At 41.9% G+C, this 20907-nt stretch overlaps 1 long non-coding RNA gene across 2 annotated transcripts; it reads left to right on the top strand.

Annotated features, from left to right (window-relative positions):
• Window positions 1-161: 161 nt before the first annotated feature.
• Window positions 162-2603, top strand: LOC307220683. Of its 2 annotated transcripts, XR_013841041.1 has the most exons (3): window positions 215-354; window positions 2184-2332; window positions 2519-2603. It is a non-coding gene; the product is annotated as an uncharacterized lncRNA (long non-coding RNA). The 2 variants fall into 2 exon arrangements; XR_013841040.1 differs by lacking the exon at window positions 2184-2332 and having other exon boundaries at window positions 162-354.
• The last annotated feature ends 18304 nt before the right edge of the window (window positions 2604-20907 follow it).

Raw genomic sequence — 20907 nt, 5'->3', positions numbered from 1 at the left:
TGGTAAGCTGAAGCTCCTTAAGGCTCCTCAGGGGTTTGTGATGTAATAAGTGGACCTGGCTGCTATCCTGCCTGTCAGCACCTGAGAGCACCAGCTGTAAGTGAAAAAAACAAATGACCGCCAGATCATGGCAATGATAACTGATAATGCTGCTGGTGATTTTCCTTCTCCCAAGCCTCTAATATGCCTTAAATTTACAATTTGAAGAACTCGTTGCCACAGACAGCTCTAGGATGAACAGTTCTAGGATGAGTCTTGCCAGTGCTATCCCATTCGCTCCCTGTTTTGTTTTCTCTTTCCAAGTAGCAGAGAGTTCCTGGCAGCCTTTGGGAGATCATTTTTATCTGCTTCCCAGTAAGCCATGGGCATTTTATTACAAGAGCACTTTCTTGTATATGTGTAACTGTATATGGAAACTGTTCAACAGCCAGCCTTTTAAAGCTGCAGGTTTCTAGCTGCATTGCACTTGTAATTCATAAAGGTGAAGACCATCAATGGCCATCAGATGTGGTGGCTGTGCTCTGGAAGGGGAGAGTGCTGTAGTAGTCAGGTCCTGTTTACGGGCTTTCTGTGGGCATCAGGTTGGCCACTGTGAGAACAGGATGCTGGGCTAGATACACCACAAGCCTGTTACAGGAGGCTCTACTTATGTTCTTAGGTGGTGACCAGAGAAAAGGGCTCCCCAACCCTTGACATGGCACATTCTTTATGAAACTCCCCATCCTATCCCACCATTCTCTTCCTACCATAATAGGTGAAAGCATTTTCGTTTGCCCATACTTTTTAATCTTGTAGTTGAATACCTTATATTTTTACTGGTTTTGCTGAATCTGTAGTGGTTATGGCTTTAATGTTGTCTTTGTATATTACATCTGTGAGTATCTCTGAAAAATCAAGGCTAGTGAATTCTTATTGGTCTTTGGCCTCTGGCCATTTAAAATCCACAAGGACCGGATTAACTGATTAACTCCTGATTAATCTATTAGAAATCTCTGGATAAGTATAGACTGAACCCATTAAGTTAAGAAGTTAGGTTTTCCTCTTTTCTTCTTCTTCTTTTAAATAGATGAATGACTATCGTAATGAATAAAAATGACCACAATGTTAGAGGTTTTTATTAAGTAATAAGTTGGATATCACGCATGTGGGTGAAGGAAGTCACACGGGCATTTGTGTATAAGGGGAGGTGGCTGCAGGGTTAGATGTGGGGAATTTGCAGAAATAATATATTCATGTTATGTATAATGTTCAAGGTGTATGGCAATTAACATGTAATGTGAATTAACTAAAAATAAAATAAATAAAAAAATAAAAATAAAATTCACAAGGACCACAAAGTGAGAGCAAATGACCACGTCTCACTGAAAAGAAAGGATCCAAATAACTCATCTAAGACACCTATTTACAGAACACCCACTTAGTGATGTTGTGTGTGGTTTTTTTAATGGAATTTTTTAAGCTAATGAGGTTAACTTGCATAAGGTAATTTCCATTAGGAAATTTTCAGTTTGCATGTTTTGATGCCCTAGAGAGCATGATTGTTTTCTTTTTATTTGGTAAGGAAACTTTTAAAAGTACTCCATGCTGATTTTTTGTTCCAAATTTTATACACTTGTTTGTTTTAAAATATTTGAGGGGGAGGGGAATTAAAGCATACAATGCAGCTTAAATGTTATATTATGTAGCAGTTTTAATGGAATACAGTGGTACCTCTAGTTACAAACTTAATTCGTTCCGGAGGTCCGTTTTTAACCTGAAACTGTTCTTAACTAGAAGTGTGCTTTCGCTAATGGGGCCTCTTGCTGTGATTGTAAAATTCTTGTACCAGTTTAAGGACACATCTCTTAACAATGTTTAACTTAAGAAAACTAAAGGAGGGGAAAAGGGTACTGAAACTGTTGACACACTAATAAATTTTAGTAACCCAAAGAACTATGCATGATATGCTGATCCACATACTTTCTTTGAATACTCACCTGAAAGACATTTAATTACAGCTATGAAACTGCCTACAATTGTATTTACAAATGGGAAGTTTTTAATGTTTGATGTTTTATTGTGTTTTTAATATTCTCTTGAGAGCCACCCAGAGTGGCTGGGGAAACCCAGTCACACGGGCGGCATATAAATAATAAAAGTATTGTTATTATTATATTAACTGAATTTCACCTGAAAACTTGCAGGCACAGTGAGCGCCATTTGATCTGCCTATTAACATTTGCACAAGCCTGTCATTTTGGTGGCATTAAGATAACTTTCCATCCTCTCCTAGTGAAAGTTGATCACACTGTGCAGAGAAAGGTCACAGCAGCACTTCCTTCCCAGTTAAGTGGTAATTAGCATATTACTTGGTCTTTTGTTTGTCATGTCCTATTAAGTAATCTGTGCTGTTAGCAGTTATAGAAGTAATAGCCGTGTTTCTGTTCTCAGCGGAAATTATGTTAAGCAATGCAAAGAGTGTAGTTAGCAAGTAACACATAAGTGAACTGTGCATTATTTTCTTATTCCATCTTATCAGGATGGAATATATTTCCAGGGATGATAAACGGTTGCTCATCACAGAGGAAGGTGTGTCGTAATGGAAAAATAAAAATAAAACCTGAGGATGCCTGTGTTTCTTTGGGAGCTGTATCCACCAGGGCAGCCCTCTCTGATTTTTGCCTTATCTGGCTGCACTTTTCCTTCACTGGTGCTCCTAGCCTGAACCAGTATGATACTTTGGCTTGGGTGTGATAAAACCCAGCCTCAAACACCTGCGTCTTCACAGAATAACCCTGGGCGAGCTCTTTCTCAGGGGTCAGCAAACTTTTTCAGCAGGGGGCCAGTCCACTGTCCCTCAGACCTTGTGGGGGGCTGGACTATATTTTTGGGGGAAATATGAACAAATTCCTACGCCCCACAAATAACCCATAGATGCATTTTAAATAAAAGAACACATCTACTCATGTAAAACCACGCTGATTCCCGGACCATCCGCAGGCTGGATTTAGAAGGCGATTGGGTCGGATCCAGCCCCCAGGCCTTGGTTTGCCTACCCATGCTCTTTCTCATCTTAACCTGTTTTACAGGTGGTCAAGAGATTGAAATACATCAAGCAACTTGCACATATTTAACTTGTTCACATTCAGCTTTGTGTACTTGGCAAAAGTAAAAAGTAAAAATAATAAAAGGGGGCAAACATCTGGTTAAAAAGACTTTGGCAATCCCACCCACCATGGGAAACCCAATGTGTTTTGTCTATATGTGATTTTGGCTCTTGGTGTGATCCCTGGAATGTAACCCCTGTGTAAGTTGTGGGCTTACTGCAACAGTCTGAGCTTCTTCAGGAAAGGGAGAGAGACTAGGGCTTTTTTTCAGCCAGAACTCGGTTCTGGCACCTCTCAAGTGGGCGCCATTGCCATTATAAGAGAACAATGGAGGATTTCATGGTGAGTCCCATTTTTCTAGAAAAATAGCACAAATATCCAAATGACAACACAATGAAGCCGATTTACTGAAAAGTGTGTACTGGAATCTGAGTTAGTGTTTATGAAGTGAAATGTTATTGGTAGATTATTGTTGGGGAATTCTCCTTGTTGTTTCTGAAATCGTATTTATGTTGTTAGCTGATTTGGACATTTGTGAGAACAAGCGAGGTACAAACAGGAAATGACATTTCATCCAAGCAAGATCAATATTGACTTAACAAGTACTGTGCACTGGATGGTAAATCAGCCTACTATGTTCTCATAGCAGTAGTATTAAAACTGGGGACAGTGGATGGGTCAAATAACATTTCAAAATAAAACTAACATTTTATCTGCTTCCAGAAATAATGAGCACACATTTGTGTACTGGAGGGGACACAGACCTTTCAAATCTGACAGGGTTCCTCAGGCTAATGTGGTCTCTGCCTTGGTGACCATAGCTACAATGCTTACAGCAAGCTTCCCCAACCTGGCGCCCTCCAGATGTATGGGATTACAACTCCCATCAGTTTCAGGCAGCACAACAAAGTGACGACAATGGTTAAGTTAAGTTACAGAGTTACAAGGATGTGGGTTGCAGAATCCATAAAAAGATTATTTTGTGTTTAAGTCCCAGGCTGTGCACATGTTACTGGCTTAAAACACAGTGAGATTAAATTTGAACCGAAGCTCGTTTGGGCATGGGGGGAAAGCATGAACACCACAGTCTTCTGTAAGAGAGAGAGTTTGGATTTGATATCCCGCTTTATCACTACCCAAAGGAGTCTCAAAGCGGCTAACAATCTCCTTTCCCTTCCTCCCCCACAACAAACACTCTGTGAGGTGAGTGAGGCTGAGAGACTTCAAAGAAGTGTGACTGGCCCAAGGTCACCCAGCAGCTGCATGTGGAGGAGCGGAGACGCGAACCCGGTTCCCCAGATTATGAGTCTACCGCTCTTAACCACCACACCACACTGGCTCTCCAGTATAAGAAACAATAGACATGGATTGTAGTTAATGTCACGTGTATGTTGCTTCCCAAACCAGCAGTAGGAGTGTACCAGATATAGAAATAAAAGGGAGTTGAGCAAGCCCTTGAACAACTCTTTTTAAAATTCAACAGGGATTGCAAAGGAATTTTGTCCTATTGGCAGCTAGGATACAGCACTAGCACACTTATTTTTCCTGCCATCCTTTCGAAAAGGATTTAACTCTGTCACCCTCTTGGTTTTGTTGCTTTCATTGTTCCCGACAGACAGTTTGAGAAGAGCTGGAGGAGTCAAAGGGGATCATTTAGTCAGATGACAGCTCTAATTATGAATATTTAGGAGGTGTTTGAATGTGCTCACTTTTATTACCCCATTTCCTATCAATGACTGCATTGAAACCACTTGTCTCATTTTTCAAATCAATGCTTCCTCAAGCAAAAGGATGAAACTCAGGATAAGTGATGCTTCGCAGATATATATTATTTTCAGAACGAGGTAAGGCCATCAGTCAGTTCAGAGCATTTGAAAAAGTTTAGTCCTCAAAAGATTAGTCACCTCTCCTGTCTCTCCCCCCCCCCGACCTGCCCCCGCATGGAGAGTAACTGTGCAGCTCATGAGAATCACTGCTCTTTTGTTATTTTTTGTTATTCTCACCCAGAGATAGATTTGGCTTTAATCTTTTTTGACAGTGGGTCTGCATATTTCCCCAAAGTGCTGTTTTCCAGTTGGTATTGGCCCAAAGTAATAGTAATGAGGTGACTTTGTTTCAAAAAGTAGGGACAGGATTATTTGGGCTTGTTTTCTTTACAGTGGTGGGTGTCCCAACCCACATAAAATTCACACATTAGTCTTGAGCAATTCAGTGTTAGTTGCTTTGGAAGATCCAGCAATAGCTGTGAGTATCCTGCGGGAATTACGTTGAAAGAATGATGCAAACCATTTCTCCTTAAAACATAAACATTTGGGTGGGAATGCCTTTTTTCTTTTCTTTAAATTATTGGATTTATATCTTACCCTTTTATCCAAGGAGCTCAAGGTGGTGTACATAGTTCTACTTCTCCTTGATTCCCACAACGAACCTGTCAGGTACGTTAGGTCAAGAGGCAGCAACTTGCCCAGGATCACCCAGCGAACTTCATGGCTGAGTGGGAACGTGAATCCTGCTCTCCCTAGTCCTAGTTTAACACTCTAACCACTACACCACCCTGGCACACTACGCTACACATCTACATCCCCCCATGTTCTATAAAACCCTTGATCTTAAAAGTCAGTGAGGGCAGTGCGATGTAGATGCTCTTTCGCCTTAATATGCAAGTACCCACAGTTGTAGGGAGGCGGGTGGCACTGTGGGTTAAACCACAGAGCCTAGGACTTGCTGATCACAAGGTTGGCGGTTCAAAACCCCACAACGGGGTGAGCTCCCATTGCTTGGTCCCTGCTCCTGCCCACCTAGCAGTTGAAAGCATGTCAAAGTGCAAGTAGGTAAATAGGTACTACTCCGGTGGGAAGGTAAACGGCATTTCCGTGTGCTGCTCTGGTTCGCCAGAAGCGGCTTAGTCCTGCTGGCCACATGACCTGGAAGCTGTACGCCGGCTCCCTCAGCCAATAAAGCGAGATGAGCACCGCAACCCCAGAGTCAGTCATGACTGGACCTAATGGTCAGGGGTCCCTTTACCTTTACTTACCCACAGTTGCATCTCTATTTAAATCTCACCTTTCTGCACATGATACTCAAGACAGCTAACAATAACAGTAAAGATGTACCAAAAGCAAAGGTAGCTGTTTTGGCCCATAAGAAAAAAATCCCCCGCAAACCCCACAGTAGGATGAATCAGAAAGACACAAAATATTGAGAGGACTTTTGAGTTCTCAATAACTCTTCTGGAGAAAGGGCTGGCTTGATGTTAAAGCCATAAGGTCTGCAGTGATTTCAGTCTTGAGATCGTATAAACTTAGGGAAGCAGACTTAGTTGGTTATTATTTATTTATTTAATATACAGTACTTCCTTTCATTAAGAGACCACAGGGCAGTTTGCAACATAAAACACAAGATACATAATATAATAATTTTTTAAAACCCCCAAAATAAAATACCCCCGCCCCCAGCGAAGGAAAGCCAAGCACCTAGCCTGGCTGAGACTATGATGAAGGGACCTGCACTTTTTAATTTGACACAACACAACACTGCTGCCCAATGAGGCTCCAGAAATCCCATCGCATGCAGCTTAGATGGGGCTGGACTATTACTTGCTTTGACTGAAAATCTCTGCAGTATCTTATCTATGAATAGCACTGCACCCAAGTTTTAGAGATCTAATAACCACACAAGGGATGATTAAAAAATAATAATCTAATCATAGGGAAACATGTCCCATTTGTGATGACTGGATGTCTGCTTGAATTTGCCAGCCAAAGCGGTTCACTTTTGCTAATCAAAATGATATTAGCTCAAGGCAATCAAATTGTGCTGCCCACTCCAGTGTAAATGAGCTCACCCAAATGGTGTGTCCTTTTCTCAAAAGGTTAGAGAGGCTCAAAAAAATTTGAGGCCATGGCCTTTTCTGGGATTTTCTCCTCAGCGTAAAATACTGTGCAAGTGTCCTGCTTTTTAAAATTTTAGGAGCAAGTTTCTCTTGCCTGCGTTCCTGGCCAAATGATTGATTTGGCAAAGCACCGCTAATTACCACACAAAAGATGGCCGCAGAACCCTTCATGGGCAAATGTGAGTCTAAAGAAGAGACTAAAAGTTTAAACATCATCATGATGACAGTATGGAACAAAGGAACATAAGAATATAAGAAGAGACTTCTGGATCAGGCCAGTGACCCATCTAGTCTAGCATCCTGTTCTCACAGTGGTCGTCCTGGTTCAGGGGTGCCAACTTGAATAAAATATGGCAGGGGAGGTAAGCCCCTCCCCACATAACTGATCACAAGACGTGACACATGCATACCATATGAATGGCAATGCCCATCATCTTGAGATGGTCTGGCCCCATCAAATATTCTGTTGGGAGGCCAAAGGGACCTTGGCCCCTAGGGGTTGGCTCCTATAACTTGATCCGTGTGTGAAACTCACAAGCAGGACCTAAGCACAAGAGCAACTGGTATTTGGTAGCACTGCTGCTTCTCTCTCAACTGTGGAGGGTGGCAGAGCATAGCCATCATAGCTAATAGCTGTTGATGGCTTTATCCTCGATGAATTTATTTAATCCTCTTTTAAAGCCATCTGAATTGGTGGCCATCACTGCCATTGGAGGGACAACACACTACACAAAATTGGAAAGTTCAAGATAAACAAGGGATGGGTGGTGAATTGGTGCCCTCTTGTAGCCTGCCTTTGTCCTTTAAGCCTAGAGCAACTTTCTCCAGGAAGGGCCTGGTTGAGCTTCTTCAGATATTTCTGCTTCACTTAAATCAGAACTGATGGCATATCTGTTGGTGTTAGAAAGAGAAGGTCTTCTGCAAGTCAGTGACTGCTATTCTGACATGGCAGGAGGAGCCTAGATTAAAAGGCAGGCGCTATAGATTATTCTCATTGCCAGAGTCTATTCTGAGAAAAGCATATCAGATTTGGTCCAGAGGGATTTTTTTCTGTGTCACTGATTGTAATTCACTGGAATTTAACAAATGTTGAATATCGTACATCATTATTAAAACTTACTTTTTCCTTGCCAGGATGCAAATGTGCTCCCACCTTACACAATTCAAAATCTATTTATAGATCCATTTTCACTTTCAAACCTACTCTGCAAGATGGAAACAGCAAAGGAAAGTAACTGGCAAACTCTGAGTGGCACTTCTGTTTAAAATCGCTTTATGCACGCCTCTGTTTGTTGTTTGAGGAATCTCTGCATATATTCATGACAATTCTGTGTGTGAAGTGATGCTTGAAAGGGAACAGACTGCAAATTCTATTTCGTGAAGACTTGGTTTGACCCTAATAGGAAAACCACTGTTAGAATTAAAATTAGTTTAAAACTGCCTCCGGTTGTAATAATGATGTTGTGCTACACCGTTCAGAGAATTTCTGTTGTATTTTCCTTTATGAAGATGCTCTTAAAATAACTGAATAGGATGTTGCACGTTATACGTAGCTTCACTAGTTGTGTAGGAGGTGTCAACAACAGTGCTGTCTGAAATTTGATATTAATTTTGGATAATGTGAATCATCAACTAGTACAATCTCTTTATAGAAACTATATTTAGGCTAAAGTTTGCAATAGACTTCCCGCATCTGTATGTGTGTGTGTAGGAGATAAGAAAGCCCTCCACAGTTTTACCTAGATTTAATCCCACCACAAAAAATATTTTTTGATGATGATGAACCTGACATATTGACTGTGATGCCTGAGATCTGGCCAGCCTGACATTGTGGCTCTCATTTCTAAAAGGCCCAAACTCCATTTTGAGATTCAGAAACATGGTGCCTCACTTCAGGGGTAGCCAAGCCCTCTAGATATTAATGGACTCAAACTCCCATCAGCCTCAGCAAGTACAGCCAATGATCAGAGATAATGGGAAGTGTAGTCCAGAAATATCTGGAGGGAGGAACTATGTTGGCCTGCCTTTCTTGGCTTCTCTACCCAGACCTTTCAAATGCAACTGATACTTTTCTGATTCTAATGTTGCTGTTTTGCTTATATGTTTGGGTTTGATGTGATGTTTTAACAGTATTTCAATTCTCTTTGCAATTGTGATACTTTGTGTTGTTAGCTACTGCATGCTTGCTTCCATTGAGAGGAAGGGTCAGACTAAGTTCTAAGAAATAAATACATAATAAATATAAACATCTACTTGCTCTCTTGGAAGTACCAATTCAAGTGTACATCAGTTTGTTACTAGGCAGAAGTGTGCTATGTAGCTCAGGTGTGGTGTCATGTATGCTCTGCCTGGCTCTAATTGGATCTGGAGGTTGAAGTGTGATCCTGCTGCCAAAAAGAGACTTAGAAGGTTTTAAGAGGCACCACTGGGATCTCTTTTTTGTTTTTTGTTCTTGTTCTACTCGTTGGCTTTATAAGATACAGGATGAGTGAACAAACATGGAGAAGTGATATTATAATGGCAAGTCTCGTCCCAAAAGAAGAATCTACATGCATTTATACTCAATGTTTGCCTAGAATCCACAACATGTACATCTGCACATGCATAGGGTTTTCTCCAGGCAACTGGGAACCTAGAGAAAGTCTACCCAACTGCAGAGAGAAACACCCACGTACATACTGTTGTACATGTGAGGACTATTTATTTATGTACCTGTTTAGTTATTTAAAACAGGAATAAGGAACCTGTGGCCCTCCAGATGTTGTTGATCCTATGACTGTTGCTTACCATGGCCAGTGATCAATGGTATTGGGAGCTGCAGTTCAGCAACATCTGGAGAGCCACAGGTTTCCTATCCCTGATTTCAGAGATTTAGATATCACCCTGCAAAACTTCCAGGTCAGTTTGCATGAATAGAATAAAGCACAAAAATCAAAATATAGTTTTTTTAAAATATATATATTTTTATTAAAGATTTCTTAGTATACAAAAATATGTGCTTTGTCTCTTTTTCAAGTTGTGTTTTCTACAGATCAGTTTCATTTGTTGTGAGACTTTAGTATTACATACAATGTTAGGTTAGGAAGAAAAGCAGGAGGGGGGGGAGTATAGTTATAGCATTCAGCTGAGTGCACTTAGTTCACTCCTCTCTTGTCCCTTGCACCCAGTTATGGTTTATCCAGCTGGAGGAAGAGGAAGCAGTAGCAGCCAGTTAAGTAAGTAGGGACGTGGGTGGCACTGTGGTCTAAACCACTGAGCCTGGGCTTGCCGATCAAAAGGTTGGCAGTTCAAATCCTTGCAATGTGTTGAGCTCCTGTTGCTCAGTCCCAGGTCCTGCCAACCTAGCAGTTCAAAAGCACCCCAAAAAGTGCAAGTAGATTAATAGGTACTGCTCCGGCGGGAAGGTAAACGGTGTTTCCGTGTGCTGCTCTGGTTTTGGTGTTCTGTTGCACCAGAAGCGGCTTAGTCATGCTGGCCACATGACCCGGAAAAACTGTCTGTGGACAAACGCCAGCTCCCTCGGCCTGTAAAGCGAGCTGAGCGCCGCACCCCAGAGTCGTTTGCGACTGGACTTAACTGTCAGGGGTCCCCTTTACCTTTACCTTTTTAAGTAAGTAGGGACAGGCAATACTGATTTCCGAAGAAGAAGAAGAAGAAGAAGAGTTTGGATTTGATATCCCGCTTTATCACTACCCCTTTATCACTACTCCTTTCCCTTCCTCCCCCACAACAAACACTCTGTGAGGTGAGTGGGGCTGAGAGACTTCAGAGAAGTGTGACTGACCCAAGGTCACCCAGCAGCTGCATGTGGAGGAGCGGAGACGCGAACCCGGTTTCCTCAGATTACGAGTCTACTGCTTTTAACCACTACACCACACTGGCTCTCTACTGGCTCTCTCTACTCTCTCACTGGCTTCCTACTGTTTGATTCACTGGTATGGAAGTGGATTTTTTGTTCTAAAACCATACACAAGCTGCTCTGTAGAAGAACTTCAAATGACCCCTGCTGAATTGGACCAAAGTCCCATCCAGGCCAGCATACTGCTCCCAGAGAGGTCAACCATGGAAAGCCTGAGGAAGGACATGAGCACTCTTCTCACTTGTGATTCCCAACAATTGGTATTGAGACAGGCACCTAACCTCTGATACTGGTGATAATATATAGCCATCATGCAGCCATCAATGGTCGTATTATCCATTAATCTGTTAAACCCTCTTATAAAGCCATCCAAGCTGGTGGTGATTACCACATCTTGTATTACCAGATTCCCTAGTTTAACTATGCACTGAGTGAGGAAGTACTTACTTTTGTCAATCCTGAAACTGCTCCATTCCATTTTCTTGGATGAATATATCTCTTCTGCCTGTTATATGTTTACAGAGACACAATTCAAGCTGAATTATTCAGAATTTTTTTTGCTTAGCCTTACCTTTGTTGTCATCCTTGTTATTTAGTTTGCTATCGATTGATGTGTGCATGTTAAAGAAAAGGAACCAAATTTATATCCCATTGGTTCAGTGAATTGGAAATCTGTCTCCAGTGCTCAAGACTTAATTAGGACTGCACCGAGTGGGTGGATATAAATATTACTTACAGGTCACATCTTCATGTGAAAGCTTCTGAGGCTTTTTCTATCTGAAGCGCCTTCTGTCATTGCTTTCTACATTCACATCAGGAGTTTTCAACACTTGGCCACAGTTTCTCAGGATGGATTGAAGCAGGGGTAGAAACCTGTGGGAATGCCAATGTTGTTGGCCTCCAACCACCATCAGCCCCAACAAGCATGGGCAACCACCAGCCATTACAGTCCAGCAACATCTGGAAGGTCCCAGGTTCCCCATCCTTTACAATCTCAATGGGTCTTCAAATGGATAGCAGGAGCTATTCACCCTCTGTGCCCTGGCCCTGTCTGGCACCCCAGACACCAGCAAACAAAGCGGTTTCTGTGCCAAAACTGGGCCTAAGCCCCGATTGAAATGAATCTAGAACATCAGTTTCCTCCAAGAGCACCTAGATCTGGTCCATAACCATCCACTCAGGAACCTTGCCCAAGAAGGGGAGATTCACATCTAGCCAGTAGTTATTTACATTTTCTAAGTCCAGGGAGGGTTTCTTAAGGAGTGGGCTTACCACTGCCACTTTCAAACAGGCAGGAACCACCCCCTCTTGTAAGGAGGCATAGATCACCTCTCTGACACAGTCAGGTGTCTCCTCCCTGCTAGTTTTTATCCGCCACAAGGGGCAAGGGTCCAAAGCACAAGTGGTCAGTTTGACTGGTCCAAGCACCTTGTTCACATCCTTGAGCCTACTACCCCTTCCCTAACACCCCAAGAGTGGATATAGATATCTTTATCTTAGGTGTGGATATCAACAAAGAAACAAAGCCTGTCTTGAGATTTTTCTTCAAGTCCCTCTTGTGGGGAGAGTGCTGTTTCCCTCAGGTCCCACTTGCAGATTTCCCGCAGGCATCTGGTTGGCCACTGTGAGAACAGAATGCTGGACCAGATGGTCACTGGCCTGATCCAGCAGGCTCTTCTTATGTCTATGTGAATTAACTACTTTAAAAGCAACTTTTTAGGTCTTGCCTTCAAGAAATTGGAAACCCCACCTCTGTCGCCAGATGGAACAGTACAAAGGTTTCAATACAAAGCATCCAATACTGACTTAGAAGGAAAACTTGAGTCATTTTTGAGCCACATGAGAGAACCATCCCAGGAAAGTCTTGGGTGATCTCCAAGTGTTCTCCTCTCTTTAATTCATATAGTGTCTTATTTTTTATTCTCTCTTCTTCTTTTTACACTTTTGTGTGTGAAAACTGGTGTAAAATGTATATGCCGATGAACTCATGCTCTTTCATGTAAATATTTTTGTGGCACTCCCACCCATTCTTTGTAAATACTTAGATTCTCATTTTCTCCACACTGTTAAGGGACGGGTGTGCTTGGCTTATTTTCATTTTTTAATTTGTACTGTAATACTGACTTAGAATGATAGAATTGTAGAGTTGGAAGAGACCATGAGGATCATCTAATCCAACCCTCTGCAGTGCAGGACTCCTGCCCATAGCTGTCCTTGCTTGGGCTTGAACAACCAACTCTGGTTTACAGCCAGCTACGCTGACCCATTGTGTCACAGGAGGGCTTGCCCATCTGTGTTATCATCTGGCCCCTTAATCCAAATCCTCACTGGGCCTTCTATTCAGCAGCTAGAATTGCCGGCTGGCATTTTAGTTATTTTTCTGTGTTTCATTTCCCGCCTTTAAAATAAAATAAGAAATAAGAAGCATTAGCAAAATATTTAAAAGATAATGAGGAATGATTGTGCTAATAGCTGCTATTGAAATAATTATGTGAATGCATTTCAGTTAAAACTCACAGATATCCCTGGGGTTATTTTAAACTGTAGACTTGTATGGATTACAACAAAGATATGCATGAGCAGCCTCTGTATTTCTTCTACCCATGTGTCACTTCAGCTGCTTTGATGCTCGTTCCACCAGGAGGAGCCAAACCTAAATGAACATCCCTAATAGCTAACAAACCCTTCCCTTAAAACCAAGCTTTATCCAAGCCTACACTGTGAAATGCACCCTGGTGCACACAGAGAGAGGTTAGCTGATTGAGATGCAAGAAACACAAAAGCAGAGAGATGGTGAAGAACGGTCTCCACTCCCTCTTTATCAATACAAGACGACACGATGGAATTGCCTTCTTTTTTTAACAACAACAAAATCAAAAGAACATGATTTATTCATTAGCTCCATTTATCAATATGGGCAAAGATTAGTGGAGAATGTAAAATAATTTCTTATTGATTTACCTTTTTTATTATCAGAGGGTGATACCGTTTTGACTGAAAGCGGCAAAAAAACGAAAAGTAGAAGGGCACCATTTTCAAGTGAGGTCATTCTTCAAGTGTGGATTCTTATGTAGCCAAAAATAGCACCATCCATGCACAAAAGGGTCCATGCACCAGCAGGGTTGGGCTCCTGAAAGTACCAAAATCATGGTAGCTGTGTATACAGTGCCCACACAGAGGCACCAATTTGCACAAATGGTGCATGCCATTGTGACATGTGAACTGCTTAATGTTTGGTTTGCTATGTTAAGGTAAAATCTGCCATTGATAAATGATAAGACGGTGGTGCTTCTATGCAGCCATGGAGATCTGCACGATGAAAGGATTCCCCATGATCTTTGATGTCAGGACTCAGGAGTAGCTCAACATGTGCCTGCGTTCCCATTGAACACTCAGAACTTTCTTCGACATGAAGAAGAAGTGGAAGCTCCCTGCTGAGCAGAGTTCTGCATACATCGCATTGCTCCACTGTGTACTACACAAAAGCTGCTGGATTGCAACAGCCCCACAAAGGAACCTAACCTAAGTAATGAGCTTTCAGCTCTAGACATCTGAAGATATTGGTTTTGGCACACAGATAGGATGGTTTGATTTGCTGCAGCACAAGTGACTGGGCAATAGCTGTGGGCCCATTCTTTTCTTTTGGCATATTAAGCCATAATCAATAGCTCCCCCTTTGTTTGCACAACATTTGAAATCCCTGGAGGCTCATGCAAAGCTCATTTGCTTTCCCCCTTTTGTTGCTAAATCATATTTCAAAATGCTCCCAGAGATTCAGATGACAGTTCTGAAATTGCCCTGCTGGGTTTTCAAAAGTCCACCCACTTGTTGAAAGTGACAAACTGCCTTGTGAGGTGCCTGAAGGAAGACCTTGTACACCTCAGGTTTTTATGTGGCTAAATCATCTATATAATTGCTGGCCATTATAAAGCCTCTTGGAAATAAATGTCAACTAATTGGACAGTAAATATCATCTGGCATCGATTATTACAATGTACGCAAATGGCTTGCTCTGACGAGACCCTTTATGAAGAAATGGTAGGAGGCCGCTTGAGATTTTGCAGGTTATTTTTTTCACTCAGGTCATAATGAAATCAAGACTACACCCACCCAAACACACACAAAAGCAAGTATACAGAAGGAGTTTAAAAAGTCAGAACCCTAAAATTCACAAATTTGTAACAAAAAAAAAATCATATCTATCATACAATGTCTTGATTTCTCTGCTGTTGATACAAATGAAGCTCCATTTTCTATTACCGACTTAGACAACTTTGGTTTTCTGCTGACTAGTTCCCAAGACTAGTTCACAAACCTCTTTCAAAGTGCTGGGCAAGAGGGTGTCTTCAGAAGCTCTCCTCAAAGTACTATTATGTGCTGTGCTTGGGATCAGCAAACAACCTTTTGGCTGAGCTAGGTTTTTACCTGCCCCACACCTGACATCATATATGACATCAGGCATAGGGCAGGTAGGCGTGACTTCACCAAAATGACCTTGAGACTCAAATGGGGAGGCTGAAGGTCCCCAACTGTGGTTTAAAGCTGAAGAGCTTTGCTTTGTCTTCTCCAAGATTTGCTTTGTGATGACAAATATAATCTGGCAAAAATCATTAGCTATCCCTTTCACACAGAGTGGCAACTTGTGCTATTGTTATATCATAATGACCCAGCTCAAAGGTATGGGACCTTCCCCTTGCATTCTGCCTGTACAGTGCCACCCTCCAAGGGGGATGTCACTAAATGTGTGGAACCTCTCTGAGTTTCACCACTTGTTTTGATTGTGAGGCTTTCAGACAAATATCTACAATACACAGTTCTTCCTAATTAACTTCCTTATATTTATATCCCCCCTTTCTTCTGTCATGGAATCTGAGTCGGTGTGCATGTGCTCATCCAGCCACTGACAAAACTTAGACTTGTTTAGCTTTAGCAAAGTGGTAGTTTCATGTGCCTTCAGATCACACCTGGGGCCCATAGGAAGCCATATAGTCATCACTCACTTGTGTTAATTACAGCCCCAGCAGGCGCTTGGAGGAACCTTTTGGTTTGTTAAGAGAAATGACTGGATTTTATGTTCATGCACTGATTTTGCCTTACTAACATTGGCTGTGTTGCTTATTGTTCACTTCTTAAGTTTGTTAATCAGTTGGGTTCTTACAAAAGCAACATGAATCTTGAGAGTCCTCTCTTAATAAATGTATTGTATAATTCACTGTTACAAAAAGTGGGGAACAGAAGAATACTGAGATGGCTGCTGACAGACTGTCAAGCTGGTGTTTGCTAATTAACAGAGAAAGTCCTTCAGTAGGAGTTAAGGGTCAGAGAGAGGATAATCGCTTGAGAAGGTAATTCACCTGCTTGGGTGGGATCTAAAGTTGGAGGGAGAGAGATTGAATTTGAAAGGCTGTGAATCGATGGAAGCTGAAGCAGCTCTCTTTTATTTGGGGACCAGAGGCAGGTTCAGCAGCTGCACTGTATGCTTTCAGGAATACATTCATTTCCACTATGTTCTGCTTGTTTATTGAGAAATACAACAAATGTTACAAAGGTGCCTTAAATATCTTGCGTTCTCTATCTCATGTAAGGGAATTTGTACCCTGTTACACCAGCCCTAGATTTTCTAAGCCTATATTGACAGAGCATGATGGTTAGGGAGCACAGGATCGTTCTATAAGAGATGGCTTCTGAAGTAGAAGTAATAAAAACAACAACTCATAGGGCATGATCTTCTTTGGGGGTCATCCAGAAAACCTGTTTATTCAGCATTCATCCTGATTTGCTTGCACAAAGCTTGCACAGTGATTAGATTATGTCCACCCTTTCTTGAACATTTGTTCTGATTTGTTTACAGGACAGTTATATGGCAATGAGCATTCATCCTGCATTCATCTTGATTTGCTTGCAAGGTGTTTGTATGTCATCCCATTAATCATTCGTTTATCCCACAATTTTAAATGCATTTCTCTGTGACTTTTAAAGTCTTTCATTTTTTAAAAAAATGGTGGTTTTTTTGTTTTGTTTTTTTGTTTTGCAGTAGGATGACGGAGCTTTAATCCACTTTTAATTGTCCAAATCTTTAACTGGTATGCACTTGAATCCATTCCACAAAATACTGATGGTGGTCTGGAGCAGGGCTGGCACATCCATGAGGCAAGGTGGAGAGATTGCCTCAGATGGCAGGTTCCACTGGGGCAGCAGATCCTGATGTTGACCTTTCTTCCCTCCTTGCAACTTCTTCTCTCACCCCTTCTTCCCTAGCAGGGAGGGGGTATCATCATTTAGGGTCTGCCTCAGGGCCCAAAGTGTCCTCAGGACCTGATTTGAAGAGCACACTGATACTGTGAGCTTGTGTGTGTGTGTGTGTGTGTGTGTGTGTGTGTGTTGTGTGTGTGTGTGTTGTGTGCGTGCATGTTTTCAATAAGACTTCGTAAAATGCTGTTTGCCTCACCTACATGCTTCCATGGGCATGTCATTAGGATGTGGAGGGAGGCAGAGGAAAGGGGATGCCTCCAGTTTCCTTATCCAACTTTCCCTCTCTGTGCTTTGAAATTCACTTGTTATCTGAGCCCAGCTAACATCCTTTGGCAGAGAAGATTTTCCAGATGAAAGGAACTGTGCTTGCCAGGCGAGTGGATCATACAGTTGGTGTGAAGATTTTGCAGCAGTCATCGTTACCAAATACATTTCTAAAGACTAATATTTCACAATTTAATTTATATAATTTTCATGACCACAATCTTGATAATCAAACACACTTATAAAACTACCAGAGCAAAATAGGACTATGTTATATATTCCATCTCTGGCTGTCATTGCCAACTGTGGACAGGGAAATATCAAGTGTTCTGATGACATATAGCCTCGTAACCAATAATCTGAAGCTTCTCTTTCATAAAATGGGCCTGCAGCGTAACAAAAACAGATGTGAGAAGTATTGACCTTTAAATGTTTAGTCAATTGTAGCAGAGATTTTTTAAAAACAACAATTCACTTCCCATCATGGATAGTATTGTGAATTTGTGCAACTGTTAAGGTATTATCAGAACAAAGTAAGGAAGCGATAGTAAGCAGCCATCCTTCCTTAAGAACAGAGACTACAGATGATGTTAATTTAGCAGAAATCCTACCCAAATCTTTTTTCTTTTTCTTTCCCCCTGCATCATGGTAAAATTGAGTGGAGAGATTTGAATGTTCATAGGATTTAATTCCAAGCCCATTGGATTCATTGACTTCAATTACTTGTAAATAAACCTTGCGATGGAGGATGGCAGTATTTTATTGCTTCAGTGTCTAAAGAGAAATACTGGGTGACATTTTCAAACTGTATATATTATGAGTGTCAGTGTGCCTGCCTGTGCATTTGAAAATACAATTTCAAAAAAATCAAATGAATATTAAAAAAGAAAAAAAAAACAGAGTGGAGAGGAAGACTCAAGATCCGTATTTTGCTTTGCTTGACTTTGCCTCCTGGAGGGTAGCCAGCTTATTATACCTTGAGAAATTTCAGATTCACACATGTCTACCATCACAATTCAATGTCAAAACAATAGTGGGTTTCGGCTGTCAACAAAGTTGGGAATTTTCCAACTTTAAATAAGTGTACGTTATTAGTACTGGTTTGCACACATGAGCTCAGATGGAGTAACATGTGACACGGGGCTGCTCCATTCAGCCATCAAGTACTGGAGAATTCTCTTTTGTGTGGATCCCCACTCCTTGTTTGGAGCTACATGTACATTGGAGCCTTAGGAAGCTTTAGAGCACAACCTGACCACTGCACACAGCAAGCTGAAATACAGATGTTGAAAGTCTTCAAATCCAACTTAAGTAGGCAGGAAAGTGAAATACACACACACACACACACACACACACCTCATGTGGTCATTGAAAGGTGTTATGGTTCTGTTTAAGCTAAAGGTCACTGATTTTATTTCTTTTCTGTTTAGTAACAAATGCTTTCTCACCCAGAAACATGGTACCGTCTAAGAAATGTCAGAAGATGCAGTACTGCTTTTTCTTATAGGTGATAGAGCTAGTAAGATGGGTTAGAGCAGGGGTGCCCAAACTTTTTTCAAAGAGGCCCGGATTTGATGAAGGGAACAGGGCCAACCAAAGTTGCTGAGCTTTTTTTCGGATTGAAGTTGCTGAGCTTTTTTTGGATTTTACCCCAGGACATATACTGCCATGGGATTAAATTGACCAGTGGGCAATTTGGCCCCCAAAATGTCATTTGGACATAGGGGCATAGGAAGGGTACCATCATGGAGGGGGGTGACAAATTATCAAGGAACAATTACTGCCCTACTTGGGAGGTTCATAAAAACCTTTTTTTAAAAAAAATGCCTGCTCCAAAGGTCTTATCTTACTACACTAAGGATTATATAGCTATATATGAAATTTCATGCATATCAGTTAATATCTTGACCCTCCTCCACGAAAATAGCTGTTTACTTGGCCGTTTTCCTGTGTCGTGAAGGCTGAAATTTCAGTTCAGTGAAGCAGGGTATATATTTAGTAAGATAAGACCTTTGGAGCAGGCATTTTCAAAAAAAGTTTTTTATGAACCACCCTACTGCCCTACCCTCCGCTGGGCTTCCCTCCCCCACCTCCAGTCTTCGTTGTTCTGTCTTTATCCATTGTGTGTCCTGGCTGAGAGGAAAAACAGAAGAAGGATGGCCATCGGTCAGGGATGGTCTAGTTGAGATTCCTGCATTGCCCCAGGGGTTTGGCTAGATGACCCTCAGGGGTCCCTTCCAACTCTACAGTTCTCTGGTGCAGGCTTGTGCAGAGTTTTAGGTACAAGTTGGATGCAAGGGGTGCATAGGATTGCAGGCCAATCTTATGCACTGTCGCCTTGGGAATAAGTCCCACGGATCATGATGAGACCAGATTGCTGCTGTGCAGTCCTGTTTTTTAAATAAATGTTTCCTTTTCAGATAATACAGAGCATGGTGAAATCACAATAAATACCCCCCCCCCTTCAGTAGTTTCAAGCACTACTACAGGTTCCACATAATATCTGTACTACATTGTTTACTGTGACAGCACCTGCACTTTGAACTCCCCGCCTATTGCAACAAAGCACGTGCCTTTGCTAGACTCTTTTTGGGCACTTGCTAAAAGCATTCTTTAGGCAAGCATACCTAGATGCTTAGGAAGTTGAAGTAATTTTAATCTTAATATTTTAGTTTTTGTATGTTTTAAGGCAGGATTGTTAATTTTTACTGATGTGGTGTTTTTTGTTTTGGTAAACCTCTTTAAAAAGGTAAAGGTACCCCTGCCCGTACGGGCCAGTCTTGACAGACTCTGGGGTTGTGCGCCCATCTCACTCAAGAGGCCAGGGGCCAGCGCTGTCCGGAGACACTTCCGGGTCACGTGGCCAGCGTGACATCGCTGCTCTGGCGAGCCAGAGCCGCACACGGAAACGCCGTTTACCTTCCCGCCAGTAAGCGGTCCCTATTTATCTACTTGCACCCGGGGGTGCTTTCGAACTGCTAGGTTGGCAGGCGCTGGGACCGAGCAGCGGGAGCGCACCCCGCCGCGGGGATTCGAACTGCTGACCTTTTGATCGGCAAGCCCTAGGCGCTGAGGCATTTACCCACAGCGCCACCCGCGTCCCTGAGAAAACCTCTTTACAGGTTTTTTAAAAATAAATTTTATTAAATAAATAAGCAACAAATATAAATAAAATAACACAAGACAAAACACAATCCATCCTGTAGATTTAGGTATCTGTCCATAGTCTTGTTATCAGAGGCCCTGAATCCACATTACTTTGTAAGAAAATATGAAATAATGTAAAACCATTTTTGCAGGCCAACAATAATAATAAATAATAATAAAAAAATATCAATGGAGGGGGGGGACAATAATTTTTCCATACCAGGTACCACCTGACCTTCCTACGCCTCTGTTTGGACATGCCTGGATTAGAGTGACGGTTTTGTGGACAGACAGGAGCAGAGGTTGAGAGGAAGGGGAGGGGGAACTGAGGTTCTTTAGGCAGTGTTGATGAAATGAGGGGGTGCAGCCTTAACTATCAAAGTAGGTCTTTGGGGACCAGCTATCTG

This window comes from Podarcis cretensis (genome assembly GCF_951804945.1).
Source record: "Podarcis cretensis genome assembly, chromosome: 7".
NCBI classification, from domain to species: domain Eukaryota; kingdom Metazoa; phylum Chordata; class Lepidosauria; order Squamata; family Lacertidae; genus Podarcis; species Podarcis cretensis.
This window is presented reverse-complemented; position numbering and strand designations above follow the sequence as displayed.